Source organism: Pipistrellus hanaki, assembly GCF_964339955.1.
Source record: "Pipistrellus hanaki genome assembly, chromosome: 20".
NCBI lineage: Eukaryota > Metazoa > Chordata > Mammalia > Chiroptera > Vespertilionidae > Pipistrellus > Pipistrellus hanaki.
Genome location: NC_140522.1, coordinates 6,511,038 through 6,534,453, shown reverse-complemented (window position 1 = coordinate 6,534,453; position 23,416 = coordinate 6,511,038). Strand labels below are relative to the sequence as shown.

General features: G+C 43.0%; 1 long non-coding RNA gene across 1 annotated transcript in view; it reads right to left on the bottom strand.

Moving 5' to 3' along the window:
• Nucleotides 1-8,488, bottom strand: part of LOC311614273 — a 29,005-nt gene extending 20,517 nt beyond the window's left edge. Inside the window, exon 1 of the long non-coding RNA XR_014793614.1 lies at nucleotides 8,384-8,488. This is a non-coding gene — a long non-coding RNA (uncharacterized lncRNA). The remainder of the gene's footprint in view (nucleotides 1-8,383) is intronic.
• Between the last annotated feature and the right edge of the window lie 14,928 nt (nucleotides 8,489-23,416).

The following is a 23,416-nucleotide window of genomic DNA, read 5'->3' as shown; positions in this document are numbered from 1 at the left end:
CAGCACATAGGCTGGGAATTTCCTCAGTGGGGTGAGCCAAGGACCCGGGGGATGGGTGAGTTTCTCTCGCCAGTCTTTGGGTCATGCCCTTTCTAGGCCAACATGGATACACCCTGTCCATCCTACTTTACCCAGGGCCCCAGAAATAGGAGATGGAAAGAAAAGACCACAAAGAGTGACAAATGGAAGATGAACTACACCTATTGTAAGTATCTATAACATCTCATCGGACGAACTACAGATAAATAGTTGGAGAACGTCATTTTAATTACTGCCCTGCGAGTACAGAAGTATTTGACTCCACACTAATGATCTTGCTACTGCCACTGAACCGTCACTAATGTCAAAAATTTGCAAAATTCCCGAGAACATCACCTATCCTATCAGCGTGTCCTAACATCAAGGTCATTCTCTAATGAGGAGGATTTTATCCACTTATATAATTTATGTGTAAATGAAGAGTATGGACGCTTTATGTTTCCGAAGTGGAGGAGGGGGGGGGGGGAAGGGGAGGAAGAAAAACTTCTAACCAATTCCAACATTTCCGATGCCAGGCGGTGCTCTGATTAATCTAATTCCAAATGATAGCACATTTCCAAAGACCTCTCTCGAGAGAGAGACCTGGGAGCTGAGCCACTCTCTCGAAGAATTACCAATTACTGTCCCGCGCACTTCCTCCTGTGCGGGATAAAAATTATCCATCTCCAATTTATCAGCAGCTGTGTGAGAGTTCTGGTGCTGGGAGACCAAGCCTCAGCTTTTCCTGAACTCGCCAGCTCTCCTCGGGAGACTGGCCTTTGCTAAAGGTTGGAAAGACTGAGCCTCCGTGACTTTGGCCTTGATCCGTTTGAAGATTTTATCTGAGAGAGCGGTCTGTCCGTTGTCCTCTTTGCCTGGGGCTCCAGGGTCTTACATGTTACCTGTTTGTTTTTTGTTGTTGTTCTTTTAATATATTTTGATTTTTTTACAGAGAGGAAGAGAGAGGGATAGAGAGTTAGAAACATTAAAGAGAATCATTGAACAGCTGCCTCCTGCACACCCCCTACTGGGGATGTGCCCACAACCAAGGTACATGCCCTTGACCGGAATCGAACCAGGGACCCTTCAGTCCACAGGCTGATGCTCTATCCACTGAGCCAAACCGGTTTTGGCTCCTTTTATATATATATTTTTTTTTATTGATTTCAGAGAGGAAGGGAGAGGGAGAGAGAGAAAAAAAAATATATCAATGATGAGAGAGAATCCTTGACTGGCTGCCTCCTGCACATGTCCCACCAGAGAATGGGGTCTGCAACCCGGGCATGTGTTCTGACCGGGAATCGAATGGGGACATTTTGGTTCATGGGTTGACGCTCAACCACTGAGCCATGCTGGCCAGGCTGTTTGTTACCTGTTTTCAATGAGGAAAAACGTGTCTTTCTTTTTTCTTTTTCTTTTTTTTTAATAAATATATTTTTATTGATTTGAGAGAGAAAGGGAGAGAAAGAGTAGAAACATTAATGATGAGAGAATCATTGGTCAACTGCCTCCTGCATGCCCCCTACTGGATATGCCCTGACTGGCAATTGAACCGTGACCTCCTGGTTCATAGGTCGATGCTCAACCACTGAGCCACACTGGCCCGGCACATGAGTCTTTCAAACCAGCATCCAGACCCTCAAGGAGAACCTTGAGAGAGAAGTCTAGTCCCATAGATGGGTAGGTTCCGCAGAGCTTCAGACCCCCTGAAAAAGGCCGTGAAAGTGAGACCAGACTTGTGTGCAAGCCCCCTCAGCTCCTGCCTTCCTTCCATCTGACTTTCCAGGATCCACTGCAAAGCTCAAAGCCCCAGTAGCTCATGAACAGCAGGTACTAGGGGAAAGCCCGTCTGTTTAATTACTGGGGTGAAGAAAACACAGTCAGCTCCATGCGCTAGGATGCTTACTATGCGGCCGATACACACGATCGCACTTGTCAATGTTCACTCTAACCCTGGCAAAAGACACATAGTTATCCCTACTGAGGGATAAAAGGTCGAACACCTTACCGCAGGTCACAGAGCTGCCATGTGGCAGAGACAGGATGAAAACCCACCTCGGTATGGCCCCCGGACCCTTGCCTTCCTTCCATCCACCTGAGAGGAGAGATGTTCTCAGCGTGGGAAACTGTGTTCCCCCCTGAGAGGCCCAAGAAGAAAGAAGTGCCTGAACCCTCGAACTCAAATGTTCCCACGGGGCCATTGTGGTACAGGATGGAGAAAACCGTCCCCCAGCCCCCACCCCGTGTGCATGTGGTTTTCTGATTGGAGGCACACAGGCGGGGCAAAGGTGAAACGGGGGGGAAGGGGGAGAATAAAGATCAGAGACCGAGAGGAGCAAGAGATAATACACTGAGTGGCCAGATTATTATGATCTCTGAATGCATAATAATCTGGCCACTCCATGTGTGTATAGATATATAACATACATAACCCATGTATGTATATTAGAGGCCCGGTGCATGAATTCGTGCATGGGAGGGGGGGGTGGAGTCTGACCAGCCTGGCCAAGGGGAGGGGTCATGGGCGGTTGCCTGAACTCCTGGTCAAGGGGACAATTTGTATATTAGCCTTTTATTATATAAGATATACACTGAGCGGCCAGATTATGATGATCTCTGAATGCATAATAACCTGGCCACTCAATGTGTGTATAGATATAATAGACATAACCCATATATGTATATTAGAGGCCCGGTGCATGAATTCTTGCATGGGTGGGGTCCGGCCAGCCTGGCCAGGGGGAGGAGGGGACATGGGTGGTTGGGTGGCCTGCCTGCTGGTCGAACTCCTAGTCGAGGGGACAATTTGCATATTAGCCTTTCATTATATAGGACCTACAGTGAGTGGCCAGATTAGTATGCATTCAGAGATCATCATAATCTGGCCACTCAGTGTAGAGCAACACAGCGTTGGATACACAGGGAGCGGGTCCATGCCGAGTGGCCAGCTCAGCACGGCATGCAGCCCTGGCCTCGGGCTGCAGGGAGCCCTGGCCACGCTTTCACCTTCACATTCAGAGCCGGCTGTTCCCCGGCAGCTCATTCTCGGAGCCGGAAGAAATAGGAGCGAGGCGCGGTGCAGTGGTGCATGCCTGGCTCAGCTTATTAAAACAGGGGCAGCAGGCAATATTTCACACATACCCCCCCACCACACCACCTCCCAGAAATAAAATTAAAAAAAAAAAAAAAAAAGATAGACAAGTGAGAGCAGCTAATCCATGGGAAGAAATTAGCAGGCAGAGGATGTCGCTGTTTGGGATGATGGACGAGGCTGAAATAGCGACACAGGCTAACATCCAGTGGGATAATTACTCCGAGCTCTCGGGCTAAAATCTGTCTTGGAGGAAACGGGCAAGCTTTGATGACTCAATTCCGATGGGCAGGCTTATGAAAGACATGGTAAAACCCATTAAAAATGAAATTGTTCTGGGTAGGTAGCCTGTGACTGGGCTGCTGACCCTGTCAGCTGGCTTTTTAATAAGGTACACACTATTTTTATTCTCCAAAATGGCACGCGCTTCGGATGCCCATACACCGGGTTTAACCCTGTAGGCACTTGCCCTGCAGATGTTCCCTGCACATGTGGTACGCACACTTCCGTTCTCCTTCTAGAAATTGGTGTGTTCCCAAATGCATGTAGACATGGTTGGCTTGGGCTCAACAAAAGCTGCTTCCTTTACTATTCTGCCGACCAGCATCCCAGCTTCGGAGAGAAGGATCTGTTGGCAAGACTGATCAGACTTAATGTTCATGGAGGAGATGTTTCCAGAATATGTCCTTGTTGATCTAAAATAACTTTATTCCCCCTCACCCAGTGATTAATGTGTCATGTCATGACCATCACTGGGTTATGCATATGCAATACATCCAAGTACAATCCGAATTAATCCCCACAGCCATTCTACAATGACCTGGAACAAAACAGGACCACAATCTACATGCCTGGCCATAATTGCTTTAGGAAAATCTTCAACATTAAGACGCTAGAGCAGTGGTCGGCAAACTCATTAGTCAACAGAGCCAAAATCAACAGTACAATGAATGAAATTTCTTTGGAGAGCCCAATTTTTTAAACTTAAACTATATAGGTAGGTATCTTGTTATTTACTTAATTTGGGTACTCCTAAGCTGGCCTTTGCTAAAAACTCAAGGGGCCAAAGAGCTGCATGAGGCTCGCGAGCCGCAGTTTGCAGATAGTCACTGAGCTAGAGGGATCACTGAGGCCGTAGCACTCAGTGTGTGGTTATCAGGGCAGCTACGTAGGCGTCTTGTTAGATATTGAGACTCTCAGGCCCCACCTACTGAATTAGAATTGGCATTCATGAGTCCTGCAGGTAACACACATGCACATCCAAGTTGGAGAAGGGATTTGAGGTTTCTCTCATCATCCTTCACCCAAGCAATTCTCCGTTCAGCCAAACCTGTCCCAGACAACACCTATTTGGAGGGAGGAAATAACTACAAAGAATCAGACTCCAACTCCCTATATTGATAAGGCATTCTTTCATTCAAAAACATGGAAAGAGAGTCAATGAATCAATATTCATTCAAGTATCGATTGGAGGAAACCAAACAGCACACACAGATGCCAAAGGAAACAGGGAATTCAGAGAACAGAAGACAACGCTTGCACATGTTCAAGCCGTGTCTTTAGAGAGAGCTCAGGCAGTGCTGCCATTCATAAAAGAGCCAGCTTCTTTGAGAAAAGACCGATGAAAGCACATGAATGAGCTCTCGTGAATTAAAAGTGGGATTACTGAAATCAAAATACTATTTAAAAAACAAAATAAAACTAGTCGTTAAGGCTAAAAGATGGAGAATGCAGAGCATGGATAAGGGAGGGGGAAATCCAGTCCTTTCCTCCTTGACTGACCAAGTCTTTCCTGTGTAGCACTCGAGTCAGGCCAGGGCTGGAGCTTGTGCAGTGCCTATGACGCAGAACCTGGGCTCTCAGAGCTTGTGATATGCAAATGAGCCAGATAAATGCTAAGAGCCATGGAGAAGCACCTGAGGAAGTCACATACTCAGCCCAAAAGAGTTAAAAGCAAAACCAAACTCAAAAGCCCAGGAGCTAAAACAGGTAGAAAAAGCTAAATAACAAATAAGTAAGTGATAACAAACGTTTTCCAGAGTAAAAAAAGAAAGAAAAACAAGATAAAAAACATGATCTGCACACTGAAAAAGCTCATTAAATTCATATTGGGAGATCTATCTATCTATCTATCTATCTATCTATCTCCAAGTACAATCCAAATTAATCCTCATGTGCATTCAAAATGAAATGGAATTAGGTAGGTAGATATCCATAGATAACCTATATAATAAAAGCCCAGTGACCGAAAAGCAGAATGATTAAAACAACCAATCGACCAGATAGAAACATCAATGATGAGAGAGAATCATTGATCAGCTCCCTCCTGTACGCTCCTTACTGGGGAGCAACCCGGGCATGTGCCCTTGACTGGAATCAAACCAGGGACCCTTCAGTCCACAGGCCGATGCTCTACCCACTGAGCCAAACCAGCTAGGGCGAAAGATAATGACTTCAAATTCTCCATTAACCTGTGGAAACCAGATGAATCTGGAAGGACTCACTGCCACACAACTGCTTGCATCCCAGTATCCCTGCCAGGCTAAGGGTCGTTAGCATTTGAGCCTACAATCATAACGAACATGGGAAATCCCATAAATGTGATGGATGGAGCCCAATGCAAATATTTTATACTTGTGAGCTGCGTATGTGTGTCAGGTAATTGTACATTCGCTACTCTCGGACCTCAATTAATTCATTCAGGATGACTGGATATTCGTGAAGGGGGAAGAATGCAAACACCATCATCACCATGTTACTTGAAAGGGTATTTCATTGCCTGCAGAATGCAGAAGACATTTCCCTCATTAGCTTCTCTCCTAAATTAGGGCTTGATACCGGTCAAATATTTGTGGCTCAGCCAAAGCTCATAAAACAGACAGTAGCCAATGAAGGGGAGGGATGATTTATAGGCCGGAAGCCCCATTTCTGTCATTTTTTTACAGTCACGTAGTCAGAATCCACACGGACACATTTTTCCATGTTTCCTTCAGGAAAAGGAAAAGATTAGATTTTTTTTTTAGTCATGGGTTTAATTAAAAAAAAAAAAAAGAATAGGTGTAAATTTAAAGAACTCAATTTTTAAAAAAGGGAAAAAATTTAAAGAACTCTTGATTATTTTTTTTTTAGGTGAATCCACACCAAAAGATATTTTTCCATTGATTTTTAGAGAGAATGGAAGGGAGAAGGGGGGGGGGGGGAGGAGAAGGAGGGAGAGGGAGAGAGAGAGAGAGAGAGAGAGAGAGAGAGAGAGAGAGAGAGATGTAAAAGAGACACACTATCTAGTTTGACCAGAATCGAACCCGGGACCCTCAGTCTGAGAACTGACACTCTATCCAGGGAGCCAAACCAGCTAGGGCGAGACCTCTGACTTTTTACACTGGCCACTCACGTTTCATTTATACGGATCCAAGTACCAAATGGAGAGACATATGTAGCATAATTTTTAAAAATCATGTTTCATTTGTTCCACTCGTTGTATTTGCCAATTTGGCCATCTAGGTAAGGAAATAACTTGAGACAGGCTGCATTATTGATTTTGAGTGTGTATTAGCCAACAAGATCAAGAAGTGAGAGGAGCTCTAATAAATCACCCAAGACACTATGCTATTACCCCCTACCATAGAGGATGGCAATAGCCACACACTTATCTGAGGTCCTGAGAATTTCTACAGGTTTCTTTGATTTGTGCCAGTTCCATCATCCTCAAACACTGAATTTCTGCCTGTGACATATAACAGTGACTCGCCTAGAAATCAATATACAGTCATGTGTCACCGAAAGACAGGGATGGCCTGGCTGGCATGGCTCAGTAGTTGAGCATCAATCTATGAACCAGGAGATCAGGGTTCGATTTCCGATCAGGGCACATGCCCAGGTTGCAGTCTCCCATGCTGCCCAGAGGCCCGGAGCAGCTTGGGCAATGCGAAATGCCTGACGAAGCAAGTGTCCCACCCCTGGCTACTCGGTACCTGTGTATGCAAATTAACCTGCCATCCTTGTTGGATAATTTGCATACTCATTCCTGATTGGCTGGTGGGTGTGGCAATGGTACAGTCAATTTACATCTTTCCCTTTTATTAGTGTAGATACCTTTTAAACACAAACACATGTATTGCTTACCTGTCAGTCCCTCCCAGCTTCGAAGTGGCATTCACGACCAAAACACGAAAGACCGTCCATGTGACCACACGGGGAAAGCACGCTCTGCAAGTTCATCCCTTCGGCTTTGCCCTCTCCAAAGGATTAAACACTTGAATTCAAATTCTCAGTCCCGAAATTAATTCTTTCCAACCCTACCTACCTTGATTTCTATTTATCTGATAGAAAGACCGCGCGTACCTACAACAGGCCAGGCACTTCGCAAAGATTCACAAAACAAGATTCTGATCTGTAATCCCACCATGGATGGAGATGAGCACAGTCACATTTCCCCGGGGACAACATGTGAGGGTGACCGGTTCAGTGTTTGCTACACGAAAGCCACGCTGTTACTGTGTTAAAAGAAATCATCAGGATATAGTCATCACTACCCTCCTGGCTTAAAGAGAAACCACACTCAGCTAGCTTCCTCTTTGCAGCTGAAATTCTTTTACAGAACACAAAGCTCGGATGGAGGTACCGAAGATGTTTTGATCCCCCCCCCCCATCCCCAAATAAATAAATAAATAAATAACATCTCTAAGTCTACATGCACCTGACACAGTTATCAATTCTGATAAACCATAACCTATTTTGGAGGGGAAAACCGTTAATGCCATATTAAATAGCAGGCAGCTGATGGGTAGAAGCAATTCCACCACATGAGAAACTGTGTCTATTGGAGCCCTTTGGCTTTTGTTTATTCTGAGGCCAATGTCACCGAATTGCTTAAAATGGCTTTCCAGGAACATGCTGATTCCCTGGCCACAGATTGGGGAAAGGACGGTTGACCGGCCAACCCCCTGACCTTTTCCCAGACCCCGAGCTGCCATCCCAAGTTCTCGGCTCAAGTTGCTTTCCTGTGAACTTGGCTCGGAAGCCCAGGGCCCGAGGAAGGAGATCTGAAAGGCACCTTTCTCAAAAAACAATTGATTTGCTTCATTTCATTGCAATGGCTGCTGCTTTGATGGCTCCTATTTACAAGGGCTCGTCCCGCTCCCCAATGGAGGTGATGTGTTGGAGACTTTTACACTGATCGGAACTTCCTCCCCGTCATAAACAGGCTGGGTTTAAGGTGGACGGGGGGTCCCCCTCCTTCTGCCCCCCCCCCTCCCCCGGAGTTCATTTGCTTACCAATTTGTAGCTAAAGACATCAGAATGTGTTCTTCATGCCCCAGCTCCTCAGGATAGTTGAAAATAAGTTCTGGAAGCTCAATATGCAAATCGAGTTGGACGGCTGAAAGAGTTCAACGAGAAGAAAAATGTGACCTTCCTTAGAGGAAGTGGCTCAGGTACAGGCATGCTTTAAGCATTTAAGAATTTCGGGAGCATTCCTCACACATACACAGAGAATGTCTATTTGGCCCTAACTGGTGTGGCTCAGTGGATAGAGCGTCAGCCTATGGACTCAAGGGTCCCAGGTTGGATTCCGGTCAAGGGCATGTGCCTTGGTTGCGGGCACATCCCCAGGAGGGGGCGTGCAGGAGGCGGCTGATTGATGTTTCTCTCTCACCGATGTTTCTAACTCTCTATCCCTCTCCCTTCCTCTCTGTAAAAAATCAATAAAATATATATTTAAAATAAGAAGAATATCTGTTTGCCTTGGAAGCCATTTCTATAACAACTGGGCAAACGAGTATTCAAGTTTGCAATGCTTTTTCTCCTAAATGCCAAAGCTGCGTCCCATGTCACAGGGACTTACGTGGAAGCTCATCTCTGAAACATCTTCCAGTTACAAAGCAAGACACACACACACACACACACACACACACACACACACACTCATCCACAGGAAGGCCTGTAACCTGAGGCTGAAATTTGACAGCTACTGAGGGGTCTGGGATTGATGGGTTTTCCTTTCCAACTCCTCTTTTGGGCGTGTGCTGGGTGAGTGTATTGCCATTCTTTTCTTTGGACCAGCAGTTCCAACTGACTTGGGATCACATCAAAATTGAGCAGTTATATTAGCGCAAAATGCTGCCCCACACTGCCCCCCACCTTTTTCCAGGCAGAAGGAGGTTTCATGGACCAGATATGTCCTATGACGAGGTGTGGAGTCTCACCCTGGGGCTTTCCTATCAGCTTGCAAAGCCATTTTGCCAAAGCGGCACTTGGATCTGTTACAGTGAGTTCAGAGCTAAGCTGACCAACAAAAAAATCCAACCAAAACCTTCAAAGACACAAGAAGTCATGTAGGGTCATTCTTCAGTACCTGGAGCTAATTTATCCCCCAAAGATCTCTATAAAATGCGTGCCACGTAACCCTAACCCCAGGGTTGGCAAACTGCGGCTTGCAAGCCACATGCGGCTCTTTGGCCCCGTGAGTGTGGCTCTTCCACAAAATACCACGGCCTGGGCAAGTCTATTTTGAAGAAGTGGCATTAGAAGGAGTTTACGTTTAAAAAAATTGGCTCTCAAAAGAAATTTAAATCGTTGTGCTGTTGATATTTGGCTCTGTGGACTAATGAGTTTGCCCACCACCACCCTAACCCAACCCATCCACACTCCTGATACAAAGAGAATGACATGAATTTCTTAGGGAAAAAATCTCAGGCCAAAAACTTAAAAATCTTTTCCCACCAAACAGTGGATTTCTACTGAACTTCTCCCTTGATTTCAGTAAAATGCCTCCACGATACCAGCCCTATTTTTAACGTAGTTCTTCTGATTTAACCTATTTTTCCTTCATGATGAAAAATAACTGATTCATGGGTTCTTCATAAAAACAATGGCAATCATGGGAAGAGCATGATTACTAGGAAACATCATTTGTGCAGGAGACAGGAGACATGAGTAGGTGATTGTCAGGATTTCTTAACTAGTTTTAATTGGAATCAAAATCAGCAGCTTGAGCATTGCTTTAAATCACCTTTCAAAGCAAATCTCAACCTGAATGATGGGTTAGAAAGCTTTTGGTGGAAGCAATTCATTAGCGTGGGAGCATTACCAAGGAAAAAGCTATACTTCTTGAAAAGCAAAGTCACATTTTAAATCAAATGAAACATCAAAACTATAGATTTGTTTTATGGTGTTTTTTTTAATCAAGAATTTTTTAAATATATATGTATATATTTTGATTTTTTGCAGAGAGGAAGAGAGAGGGATAGAGAGTTAGAAACATCGATGATGAGAGAGAATCATCTATCAGCTGCCTCTTGCACACCCCCTACTGGGGATGTGCCCGCAACCAAGGTACATGCCCTTGACAGGAATCGAACCTTGGACCCTTCAGTCCGCAGGCCAATGCTCTATCCACTGAGCCAAACCGGTTTCAGCTGTAGATTTGTTTGACTATTTTTATATTTAGTATGTATGTATACATGTGTATGTATATGTGAGAATAGCATAGACTACTTTCCCATGGTTATCTAAACTGTCCGAGCATTGATAAAAGTCAAAAATGTTAAATCTCCTTATTTCCAAATATTTCAATATTTGTTGTCATAAGAATAAAACTTGCAAATGATCTTTTCTTCAAAATTTTTTAGAAGCTTGGCTGCCAGTTAAATGAGAGACTATCTACATAGACAAAAAAATTAATTGATTACAATTAAAACTAAAGTGTCCATGTTGATTTAACAATCTATTTCAGGTTAGGTAGATTCGAAGAAATAAACCAATAGAGATTAAAAATTAGTCTGATGCTGTGGCTCAGGTGGTTGGAGCATCATCCTAATCACCAAAAAGTCCCAGGTTCGATTCCCAGTCAGGACACATACCTAGATTGTGACTTTGGTTGCCGAATGGGACACAATTGTGTGTGTGTGTATCTCTCTCCCTCCCTCCCTCCCTCTAAAATCAATAAACATTTGGATTTAAAAAAAAAAAAAAAAGGATTTTTTTTTAAATGGGGGGAATATTAGTCTGATGACTCTAAATGTTTATATATACAGGGTGGGGCAAAAGTAGCTTTGCAGTTGTGAGTATGGAAAACACGGCTGATTCTTGTATTATTATTTACTAATGGTTGTGTTATTTTTCCATACAAACTGTAAACCTACTTTGGACCTACCCTGTATGCACATGTGTATTTATCTAACTTAGGTAATGTAATCTCTCAGTTCAATAAGGCTTGGCAGGAAAATAACGGGAGTTCTTTTGCATTCAACAAGGGTTCCTCATCAACTAACGGGGAGGTGAGGCCTGGAGGGGGCGAATCGGGGGAGAAAAGGGGACATCTGTAGTACTTTCAACAATAAAAGACATTTTTAGAAAATTTCATTTTCATTCCTGACATCTTAATGAATTACAGAAGTCACTTGTCTTTCCTGTATCCGTCTCAACGGGAAAACTGGGCCAAAATCCTTCCTCCCCTATCAATCCGGTATGCAAAATGCTCAAATTAAAAACTACACATCATGCCGAAACCTGTTTGGCTCAGTGGCTAGAGCATCGGCCTGTGAACTCAAGGGTCCCAGTCCGGTCAAGGGCATGTACCTTGGTTGCGGGCACATCCCCAGTGGGGGGTGTGCAAGAGGCAGCTGATCAATGATTTTCTCTCATCAATGTTTCTAACTCTCTATCCCTCTCTCTTCCTCTCTGTGAAAAATCAATAAAATATATTAACAAACAAACAAAAAAAAACCCTACATGTTACGTACAAAATAAAGTCAATTGTCACAGTGCTTTGCAGGAGAACGCAGGCGAACACAGGCTTACACAGTTGCAAATAAAGGCGAAAATTCAGAGCCTCATGGATCGCTGTGAAGAAATCCTATCAGCCCAGGGAAGAGTTAAAACCTGAGAACTCCCCAAAGCTTAGATGACTTTGGAAACACAGATCAAAAACAAAGAGACGGAAAGTATAATTAACTCCATTACTGCTCAGTCGAATGAAAACAGCCGTGACACCCTTGCTTATTTATGACCCCGGCAAATGGCTCAATTCCAGGCCTGGATATTGCTGTCGGCGGGCATGGGCTCCAGAGCAGGTGAGGCAGCAACAAGCTCCTGAAATTTATGTCCCCGGATCGTGTTATCCAAAGAAGATTTATGCAGAAGTCCCATAAAAAGAATAAGGAGCTTTTCTATCTTCTTATAGCAATCCTTGCTCTCAGCAAACCAACGTTGGGATGTTTCTAAAATGTGTTTAGAACAATGAAAAGTCTAACTAGCTTAAATATACATTTTTGTCTCAGAGATTGGAATTTACCGGTAGCAATTGTTTTAAGACAAAATTCCTTAATCAAGCCATCTGTTCGAGTGTATGACACATTTTTTCATTTCGGAGTTGTCCTGCTGGGTAACTGGAGAATTCATCAGATTGGTGTATGACTCTCCACTCTGCAGAATGGCAGTGAGAATACTTGAGGTCGTTCAGAATCTACCTTCCTGGGAATTCCTTCCGATTACTTTCTGCCTCTGTTCTCGCCTTTCTGCTCAGATCTTGCCTTCTGAATCATTTTGGTATTTCTAAAGTCTAGAACGGTACCCGGCATGTAGTATTTCTCCAACAAGCTATCTATCCATAAAGAACTCCACGGTGCTTATATATCTCCTATTGCTCCAGCTCAGATGGTAGGAACTGACTCCCTTGTATTCCTTTGTATCTTATCAACACCTAGGGCAGGGGTCTTCAAACTACGGCCCACGGGCCACATGCGGCCCGCAGAGCAGTCTGATCCGGCCCGCCAGGTTTTTTGGGCAGTGAGCGCAGCCGAGGTGTTACAGTAGGAATTAGTAGTTCATATAGTCTGGCCCTCCAGCTCTCTGAGGGACCGTGATCTGGCCCCCACTTTAAAAAGTTTGAGGACCCCTGACCTAGGGCATGACCCTTATTTACAGTAGCTGCTCAATAAATATTAGTGGATGGATTGATTTCCCAAGTTAAGTAGGTTTGCAATGATGTAAAATCATTCCTTCGCTGCTGGTGGAGTATGCATTGGTATAACCCAGTGGTTGGCAAACACATTAGTCAACAGAGCCAAATATCAACAGTACAACGATTGAAATTTCTTTTGAGAGGCAAAATTTTTTAAATTTAAACTTCTTCTAATGCCACTTCTTCAAAATATATGTAGGAAGCACTGTGGCAGGTTCTCCACTGTTGACTTCCCATCATGACTCTGCCTTCATAAAAGTATAATATACATTTATTTGTTTGCTTTCTTGTTTGTTACTTGTGTCTTTCACCAAGTCCACGCTAACTGAAGGCAGGGACCTTACCACTACTGACCTGAGCCCAGCAGTACAGAATGTTGCTCCAGAAATACCTGTTGAGCGAGGGGTCAACAAACTCATGTCCAGATGATTTTCACTTTTTTTAAATATATTTTATTGATTTTTTACAGAGAGGAAGGGAGAGGGAGAGAGAGATAGAAACATCAATGAGAGAGAAACATCTATCAGCTGCCTCCTGCATACCCCCTACTGAGGATGTGCCCACAACCAAGATACATGCCCTTGACCAGAATTGAACCTAGGACCTTTCAATCCGCAGGCTGACACTGAGCCAAACCGGTTTTGGTGATTTTCACTTTCTATTTTATGCCTTCACCCACTGATTCCTCTTTTACAAGGAAACCAGTGTACATTCTTTTTTTATAATTAGGGGGAAAACAGTAAAGCTATTTTTAATGCGGTAAAACTAATCCATTCATTCCTCAGTCAGGCAATGCAGAGGTAGCGCTGATCAAGTTAAAACTACCCTACGTTGGCATTCCCAAGACTTAGAGCCTGCAGCCTGCCTTCTGATTCAGGAATCATTTCATGAAAACTCACCCACATATGTTTCTCTCTCTCTCTCTCTCTCTCTCTCTCTCTCTCTCTCTCTCTCTCTCTCTCTCTCTCTCTCTTTCTCTCTTTCTCTCTCTAGCATAGTTCTCTCATTTTCACTAAAAAATGTGTTCCACCCTTCTTTGCAGAGTAAGAACTGGGCAACCTGTCTCAAGGTGGCTAAACAACCATCAAGTTCATGTCCCCAGGAAGACCCAAGGATCAGAGGCAACAGACAGGGCTACTGACAATCTGGGTATGTTTATTTTGTTTTGAGAATGCCTGCAGGAGGTGGAAGCCATAACCTACAGGGCTATCAAGCCTGTGTTCCCTCTTATTCTTCTCAAAGAGATCAGGCTGACCCAGCCCCAGCCTCCCACTGTCAGAAGAACAGCCATTCCATAAATATTTGTTGCAAAAAAGAGAGAATGAAGATGTGAAGATGTAAGACAATTTTTCCCACCAGTGGTCTTGCTGTGGCAGTAAAAGCCATAAAAACCACAACTGAAAAATGTAAGATTTGATAAATATTGAGTCCGGGGAAGAAAAAAAATGTATTTATAAATTAATTTGTTTTCAATATAAGACCTTGTATGCTGGGTTCCGACACAGTGAATTTTTACAGGGAAGCTATAAACTCTCAAATGGGGATTATGAACGTGGACAATATAATTTATAATACTTGCATCGCTTTCAATTATTCAGGTGCTCAGAGCCCAACAAATTGAATAATGAACAGGGGTAATGAATTGAGCCCTGAGAAGACAATCGCAGGGAACGCCGGGCCATCAGCACCTCGGAATTCACACACACACAGAGAAACCAACTTTTGTTTGAAGGGCACATTTTCGCTTTGGAGCCAAAACAATTACGCACGCAAGGTAATGCAAGAAGGGAATTGCCTTTAAGAAATACCTGTTAAAGGCATAAAGCTGCTCAAATCGTATATTTCAGATGACCAAACAGAGAATTAGAACCATAAATTGGCCTGTTACATTCTTGGAGAGCGTGGGCTCTCTATTTCATTCTTTGAACAGCAGTGGGAAATGGGAGGGCAGTGTGGTCATATATACTGAGGGGCCAGATTGTTATGATCTCTGAATGCATAATAATCTGGCCACTCAGTGTATGTGTGTGTATGTGTGTGTGTGTGTATGTATGTGTGTGTCTGTGTATATATATATAGATTAGATATATAGATATATAGATTAGATATATAGATATATAGATATATATAGATATTAAGAGGCCTGGTGCATGAATTTGTGCATGGGTGGGGTCCGGCCAGCCTGGTCACGGGGAGGGGTCATGGCTGGTTGGCCGGCCTGCCTGTTGGTCGAACTCCTGGTCGAGGGGACAATTTGCATATTAGCCTTTTATTATATAGGGTTTATACTTAGTGTCCATATTATTATGCATTCAGAGATCATAATCTGGCCACTCAGTGTACATTACTAAGCCCCCGTGCTTTCGACTCAGGCTGGGAAAGTGTGTTGCTATTCCACAGATCCCGAAGCACAAAGATCTATCTGAACAGTATTTCATATAACACGGCAGATCAAAAATTTAAATAATGAGATAGCTTCTGAGCCCTGGGTGAGAAGATGCATGTTTTTGTGATGGCTGGCAAAGGCTATGAAGAAAGCATGTCTACTAACCCTTGCACCCACACCTCTGCCTCTGGAATACTCAAGGCCACCATAATGGGTCGCTCACAAAAATCCTGGAAAGATTGTAATTAAATACACTTAGCTAGAGTGGATAACAATGAACCATTCCCCTCACCCACCCCTATCACCACCTCACACACTCCTCAGACTTCAAGCTCACCCAACTCCTAGGTTGACCAAAGCAACTTAAAAATAATCAAACTTCTAGCCCTAACCGGTTTGGCTCAGCGGATAGAGCATTGGCCTGCGGACTGAAGGGTCCCAGGTTTAATTCCAGTCAAGGGCATGTGCCTTGGTTTCGGGCACTTCCCCAGTAGGAGGTGTGCAGGAGGCAGCTGATCAATGTTTCTCTCCCATTGATGTTTCTAACTCTCTATCCCTCTCCCTTCCTCTCTGTAAAAAAAAAAAAAAATCAATAAAATATATTTTAAAAATAATAATAATCAGCCATCTAGCATATCACAAGCCAGGCAGCAATACTGTGTAATGGTTAGCATATTGTCCACGAGGTCAAAAGAACTGGTTTTAAATCTCAGCTTTCGTGTTTTCTAGATACGTCTTAGGCAGTCGACGGAACCTCCTAAACTTCAGCTTCTTTAACTGAACAATGGGGATGATAACAGTACCCACCTCCTAAGATTATTGGGGGCATTAAGTGAGATAATCTATGGAAAACATTGAACAGAGTCAGTTGTAAGCTATTGTAAGTGCAGGAAGCTCTTTCCTTTTTCAATCACCTCTAAGATGTGGGACACATTCGCGGTAGGTTCCCGTTAAGTACTGCTGAATGAATGAGTTCTCGGGAAAAAAGCATTTTGAACTATGCTAGCAGGTGAACTCTGAACTCTTAGACACCTTGAAAAAATATGTTGTTGCTGAAGGGTGACCCGGAACAACAGAAGGACAATAACTCACAACATGACCTTGGGTAAGTCCATTAACCTCCCTGGACCTGGGTTCCTCACCGGTGGGGGCCAGGATGCCGTCCAAGGGGCCTCGGGGTCTACCGTTCCCCGGTCCTGTGTCACTTCCTCTCCCCACAGCTTCCCTGTGTGGCGTTAGGTCATGCCCGTCGCCCCCTCTAATAGCCATTCCATCTTACTTCTCCGCGCCGAGTCCCCTGGTGTCGGAGGGCGCTGCTCGCTTCTCGCTCACAGTGGAGGACTCAGTGGTGGGGAACAGATGAGGATCGATGCCCTGTTACGGCCTCAGCTGGGAAGCAATTTCAACCCTTGTGTGTGGGGGGCAAGGGAGGTGGGGGCAGTTGCTCTCGGGCCGAGAGTATTAATGACCACTGGAAGCACAAGCTTTGTGTGGGGGATGCTTTGGCCAGGATGGCCCTCTCCTCTGGGCGAGTATTCGGTCTTAAACAAAGAAAACAAAAACATGTGTATCTGTTGATGTGCTAGCATCTGAGGCTTTCATCCTGATCAGCAAAGTAAAGAAATAGGTCCTGCCAAAACCAGTTTGGCTGAGTGGATAGAGCATCAGCCTGTGGACTGAAAGGTCCCTGGTTCGATTCCGGTCAAGGGCATGTATCTTGGTTGTGGGCACATCCCCAGTAGGGGGCGTGCAGGAGGCAGCTGGTCGATGATTCTCTCTCATCAATGTTTCTAACTCTCTATCCCTCTCCCTTCCTTTCTGTAAAAAATCAATAAAATATATTTTAAAAAAAGAAAAAAAGAAATAGGTCCTGCAAAATCAAGAGAGAAGTAGGATCCTTTGCCCTCCCTTCCTAGCTCTTTCTTCAAACAGGGATTCATGGCCAGCATCTGGAGTTGGTTCTAACTGCCTGGAGGCTTACAAAGGGCACAGAGATTTCAGCAGAACCAAAACTCCCTCCCAAATCACAGAACTGCGTGGCAGGAATGTCTCCACATCAGGGAAGGAAAGAAAGTTGTTTGATTTTTTTTAAATATATATTTTATTGATTTTTTACAGAGGGGAAGGGAGAGGGAGAGAGAGTTATAAATATTGATGAGAGAGAAACACCAGCTGCCTCTTACACATCCCCTACTGGGGATGTGCCCGCAACCAAGGTACATGCCCTTGACCGAAATCAAACCCAGAACCCTTGAGTCTGCAGGCCGACGCTCTATCCACTGAGCCAAAAATGGAACTCTATCACCCAATAATCCCACTCCTAGGAATATATGCTAAGAAACTAGAAACACCAATCAGAAAGGACATATGCATCCCAATGTTCATAGCATCATAATTTACCATAGCTAAGATTTGGAAACAGTCTAGGTGCCCATCAGCAGATGACTGGATCAGAAAATGTGGTACATCTACACAATGGAATTCTATACTGCCATTTAAAAAAAAAAAAAGGAATTCTTACCATTTGCAGACCTGGAGAGCATTATATTAAGTTAAATAAGCCAATCAATGAAAGAAAAACACCACATGATCTCACTCATTTGTGGGTAATAAAGAACATTATAAACTGATGAACAAAATGATAGATACAGAGGCAGTAAAGCATCCAACAGACTGTCAAATTACAATGGGAAGGTTAGGGCGAGGTGGGGGAGATAAGAGATCAACCGAAGGACTTGTATGCATGCATATAAGCATAACCAATAGACGCAAAACACTGGGGGGTGAGGGCATGTATGGGAGTAGGGTCAGGGGACAATGGTAAAATATGTACACATATAATACCTTAATAACAAAATGGAGGGGGGGGGGAGAAAGTTGGTCTAGATAAAGGCAGTATGACTATTCTCCCCAAATAAGCCTTATTAGGTAGGGATACAGCAAAAGAAACAGCCAGAGGCAAGAAAACTAGGGTGACCTCACACCCTAACCTTGACAATCTTCTTACAACAGCTCACTTTCTTCAGTCGCATTTTCCCAACCATTTTAGTTACTTTTCTCTGAAACTTCTTCCATTCTATGTATTCTGTATGTTTATTAATGGCCTCCAAAGAGGTATACACCTCTCAATATCCAGCCCCATAAATAGTTCCCTCCTAAGTTGCCTATGGACTTGGCCATGACTTGCTTTGGCCAATAGGACATGGGCAGACATGACCCCAGAGCAGTGGAGTAGAGAAATCTTGGGCTTTCAAGTCAGCAAGACCCAAGTTCAAGTGAGAGATCTGCAATGTATTAGCTAGGACAGTGGAAAAATGACATAATGCCTGTCCCCTCATCTTGAGAGGAAGGTTACGGTGGTAGAATGAGCCCCAGGTTTGAATCCTTGCTCTATTATTTACAAGCTCCAGGGAATTGTACACGTTATTTAATTTCTCTAAATTCAGATTCCTCATCAGTCAAGTGGATATGATACTACTTAGGCTAAACATTTTAATATAATTCAATTAGCTCCTCCCAAGCAGTAGGCACTCAAGAAATTGCAGTATTTGTTGAAAGGTTAATTCATATTACTTTTTGTCCTGTTTTTTTAACAAAATGTCACCAGGCCAGTGTGGCTTAATGGTTGAGCATTGACCCATGAACCAGGAGATCACAGTTTGATTCCCCAGTCAGGGCACATCCCCGGGTTGCGGGCTCAATCCCCAGTAGGGTGCATGCAGGAGCCAGCTGATCAATGATCATCTCTCTCTCTCTCTGCCTCTCTCCCTCTCTCTCCCTCTCCTTGCCTCTCTCTGAAAGCAATAAAAACATACCTAAAAATAAATTAATAAATAGAACAAAATGTTCACAAATATATCAACTCAATGTTAATAAATATCAATTAAAATTGCAAAATGGCTCATTACAGTATTCATTGAATTTGTGTCTTTAGCTTGGTTCAACATCTCTCTCATAAACATGTTTCACTGTATAAAAATGAGAATATGTAAAAAGAAACACAAAAAAATTTCCCATTTCCTACCAGCTTCAATTAATAATAACTAATACCTCGGTGTCTAGATACTCAGATATTTTTCTGAAACTCTGGGCCATACTACAGATACTGTTTTGTAATTTCCGTGGGTTTTTTTGTTGTTGTTTTTTTCACTTAAGAACGTACTTTGAATATCGTTGTGTGTCTACAGACATATTCCCCAGATGGCTCTATTCATGGCCGCAGTATGGATGTATTGGAACTTATTTAATCAGTCCCAGTGTTCACATTAAAAAGTAGCAGCAATTTTGTTTCCGGAGCAACAAATATAACAAATATAAATACAAATCAAACCAGTCACCAGGCTCTAATAGAAGAAAGACTTTTTATTGCATTTAATAAACATCTCCAATTTATAGATGTCACCCTCAAATCTAAAAATATGGACTTGGTCATTAAATATGCATTTGGCTCGTGTCTTTCAAGTCACCGAGCCCCTGCTAGGAACGCTTGTTGACGGGAGAAGTAGATTAATACGATCGCACTGATGAGACTCCGGTTGCTCTGGGAAACAAATCAGCCTCGCTTTGTCCCAGAGAGGCACTGGAAGGAAATCAAGTTCATGTTTCTCTTCCTATAGACTTGGAGAAAAACGTGTTTTCCCCAAAGCTGATATACAGCTTGCCGACAAGTGGAGCTCGAGGTATGAAGCCGAAAGTGAGAGAAGCAACTTGATTCAAGCCAAGAGGAGGTTGGAGAAAGAGCTGGTTGGGCTTCTGGTCGACCCCTGCCCCCAGAAAGAAGCCCATGACCTACAGAGCCAGCTGATCATGAACATTTGTGTTTGTTTTTCTTTTATTAATAAACCTCTTCTTCAAACCTCATGAAATCACGGGGGCTCCCTGACAATTCTCCAGAGAGAAAACCAGAAATAGCAGGCCGACACAACTCAACCAAGGACTCCATCAAAAAACTACTAGATTTAGCCGAGACCGGTTTGGCTCAATGGGTAGAGTGTCGGCTTGGGGACTGAAGGGTCCCGGGTTTGATTCCGGTCAAGGGCACGTACCTTGGTTGAGGGCACATCCCCAGTAGGGGGTGTGTAATAGGCAGCTGATCGATGACTCTCTCTCATCGATGTTTCTAACTCTCTCTCTCTCTCTCTCTCTCTCTCTCTCTCTTTCTCTCTCTCTCTCTTTCTCTCTCTCTCTCTCTCTCTCTCTCTCTCTCTCTCTCTCTCTCTCTCCCCATTCCTCTCTGTACAAAATCAACAAAAAATATTTTTTTTTAAAAAACAACACAACAACAACAAAAAAAACTACTAGATTTAATAAAGGAATTCAGCAACGTATCAAGATACGACACCACCCAGAAATCAATGGCATTTTTATACACCAATAATAAATTCTCAGAATGAGAAATTAAAAAAGTAATCCCATTCACCGTTGCAACAAAACAAACCAACTTAGGAATAAACTTAACCAAGGAGGTAAAAAGACTTGAAAAACTACAGGATATTGAAAAAAGAGACAGAGGAAGATATAAACAAGTAGAAGAATATACCGTGTTCATGGATTGGTAGAACTAACATCATTAAAATGCCCATATACCCACAGCAATCTAGAGATTCAATGCAATCCCCATTAAAACACCAACAACCTATTTCACAGTTCTAGAGCAAATACTCCAAAAAATCATATGGAACCAGAAAGAACCAGAAAGACCAGGATACCCCAACTTTGTTCTCCTTTCTCAATAATAAAGATTAAAAATTAAAAATAAATGGAAGGAATTAGCAGTTTCTCCTCCAGGGAAACAAAAGAACTATTCCAACAACCGATGATGCTTTTTCTAAATAGCCATGAAAACATATGCTCAAAAAAGGATGTTCATAGCTTTACTAATACTAGTAAATAACCGGAAACAACCTAAATCTCCATCAACAGGTGAATGGATAAACAATTGCTATGAACCCACACAATGGGACTTCGCACAGCAATAACAAGAAATGAACTACCGGTAAGCCCAGAAGCTGTTGTAAACTTCAAAATTAATGTCATCGGCAGAAGTATGCCCAGAGGGGCACTGTGAAGAAATCAGTGATGACATCTCCATGATGTTCTGGAAAAGAAGTAAAACTCTGTGATGGTGACAGGATTCAAAATAGTTGGGCAGTGGTGGGAAGCCGAGGGAAAGAGGCAAGAGGCAGGGTCAGGGGTGACGGAATTGCTCTAACTCGATTGAAGGTGGTAGTTCTATGAGCATGTAGACTTGTGTCAAATCTCACTGAACTGGGCACGTCACCCTGTGCATATCCTAAAAGTAAAAGAAACTCAAGGTTAGCGGAAACCGGTTTGGCTCAGTGGACAGAGCGTCGGCCTGCAGACTGAAAGGTCCCAGGTTTGATTTCAGTCAAGCGCATGTACCTTGGTTACGGGCACATCCCCAGTAGGGGGTGTGCAGGAGGCAGAAGATCAATGTTTCTCTCTCATCGATGTTTCTAACTCTCTATCCCTTTCCCTTCCTCTCTGTAAAAAATTAATAAAATATATTTTTAAAATAATAAAAATAAAATCAATAAAATAAAAAAAAAAAAGAAAGAAACTCAAGGTTAAAAGAAAACTTCAACAGCATAAAGAGGAAATGGTCACTTGTGTTCAGACTGATGTTACTCCCTGTTCTTGTGAGCTAGCCTTCTGCCTCTTCTATTTTACAGATATTTTAGGGTCCCCTCCTCCTTCTCCCCCCAACTCATGCTAAAGACAAACAGTGAATGGTCTCTTGCTGATCGTTTTCACTGAACAGCTAATATTAACCGGAAATACAGATGGCGAATTGCAGTCTACTCACACTTTTCTGTAATTTCTACAGTAGTTTTATAACTTTTTTTTTTTTTTTGCAGGTAGTCAACGGTGACGAATGACTTTTCAAAGGGTAAACAACCCGTATTTAAGATTCAACGCATTAAACAGACTTCCGAGTCTCTCTATTCATCTTGAACTTGATCATTGCTGGGGATTTGTAATCCATGGGTTTTCTTGGTTATCGTGCAATGACATTTAACAGCGAAGACTTAAAAACACAGAGGAAAGCATTCTACGTTTTATCCGAAATGATTACGGCCATCATTTGAATAAAATACAGACTTTGCAAGCTGTAAAGCATATCATTACAATAGGCCGGCCTCGGGAAGGTTTGGTTCGCAAACTTACAGAGCTCTAACCAAGTCATTAAATCTATGTGAAAGGGCCTCATTTGAGAAGCAATAAAATTTTTAATCATTTTATTATTAAAAGAGTGTTTAATATGGAGCTAATTAAATGCCAAAGGCAGGTTATCTGAGTTTAACCTTCAAAAAGAAAATGATGTATCAAAGTCTGCCCCTGGCATCCTGGGATAGAAATGTCATCCTCATAATCATTGCGTGACAACTAGCTGGTGGCCTTTGCTGGAGCTATGGTTAAATTACCTGATTAAATTAATAGCCGTTTAGCTGTTTTAGGAACTGCACAGACCTACACTAAATGAAAATGAGGTCCATTACATTTTCCGAGTGGGCTAGATAGACCCTAAAATAAAATGCGTATGCCATTGCTCAGATCCAGCAATTAAAAGCTCTTTCTAAAAAGCGACATATCTCCTCTAATGCACAGATAACTGGACTTACACAAATGACCAGAGGTAAGGTGTGGGGTGTTTTTTTGTTTTGTCTTTGTATTTGTTTTGTTTTGTTTTGGGGTGCTTATTTTTTCCTATTCTAGGATAAATTTTCTGTGAGTTTATTTCAAAATAAAAGAGTGAAACCTTGAAAAAAAACCACCTAGATATGTAGTGAGGTCACACTGTGTGTGATTACTATATTTCTTTCTTTTTTAAAATATATTTTATTGATTTTTTTACAGAGAGGAAGGGAGAGGGATAGAGAGCTAGAAATATGGATTAGAGAGAAACATTGATCAGCTGCCTCTTGCACACCCCCTACTG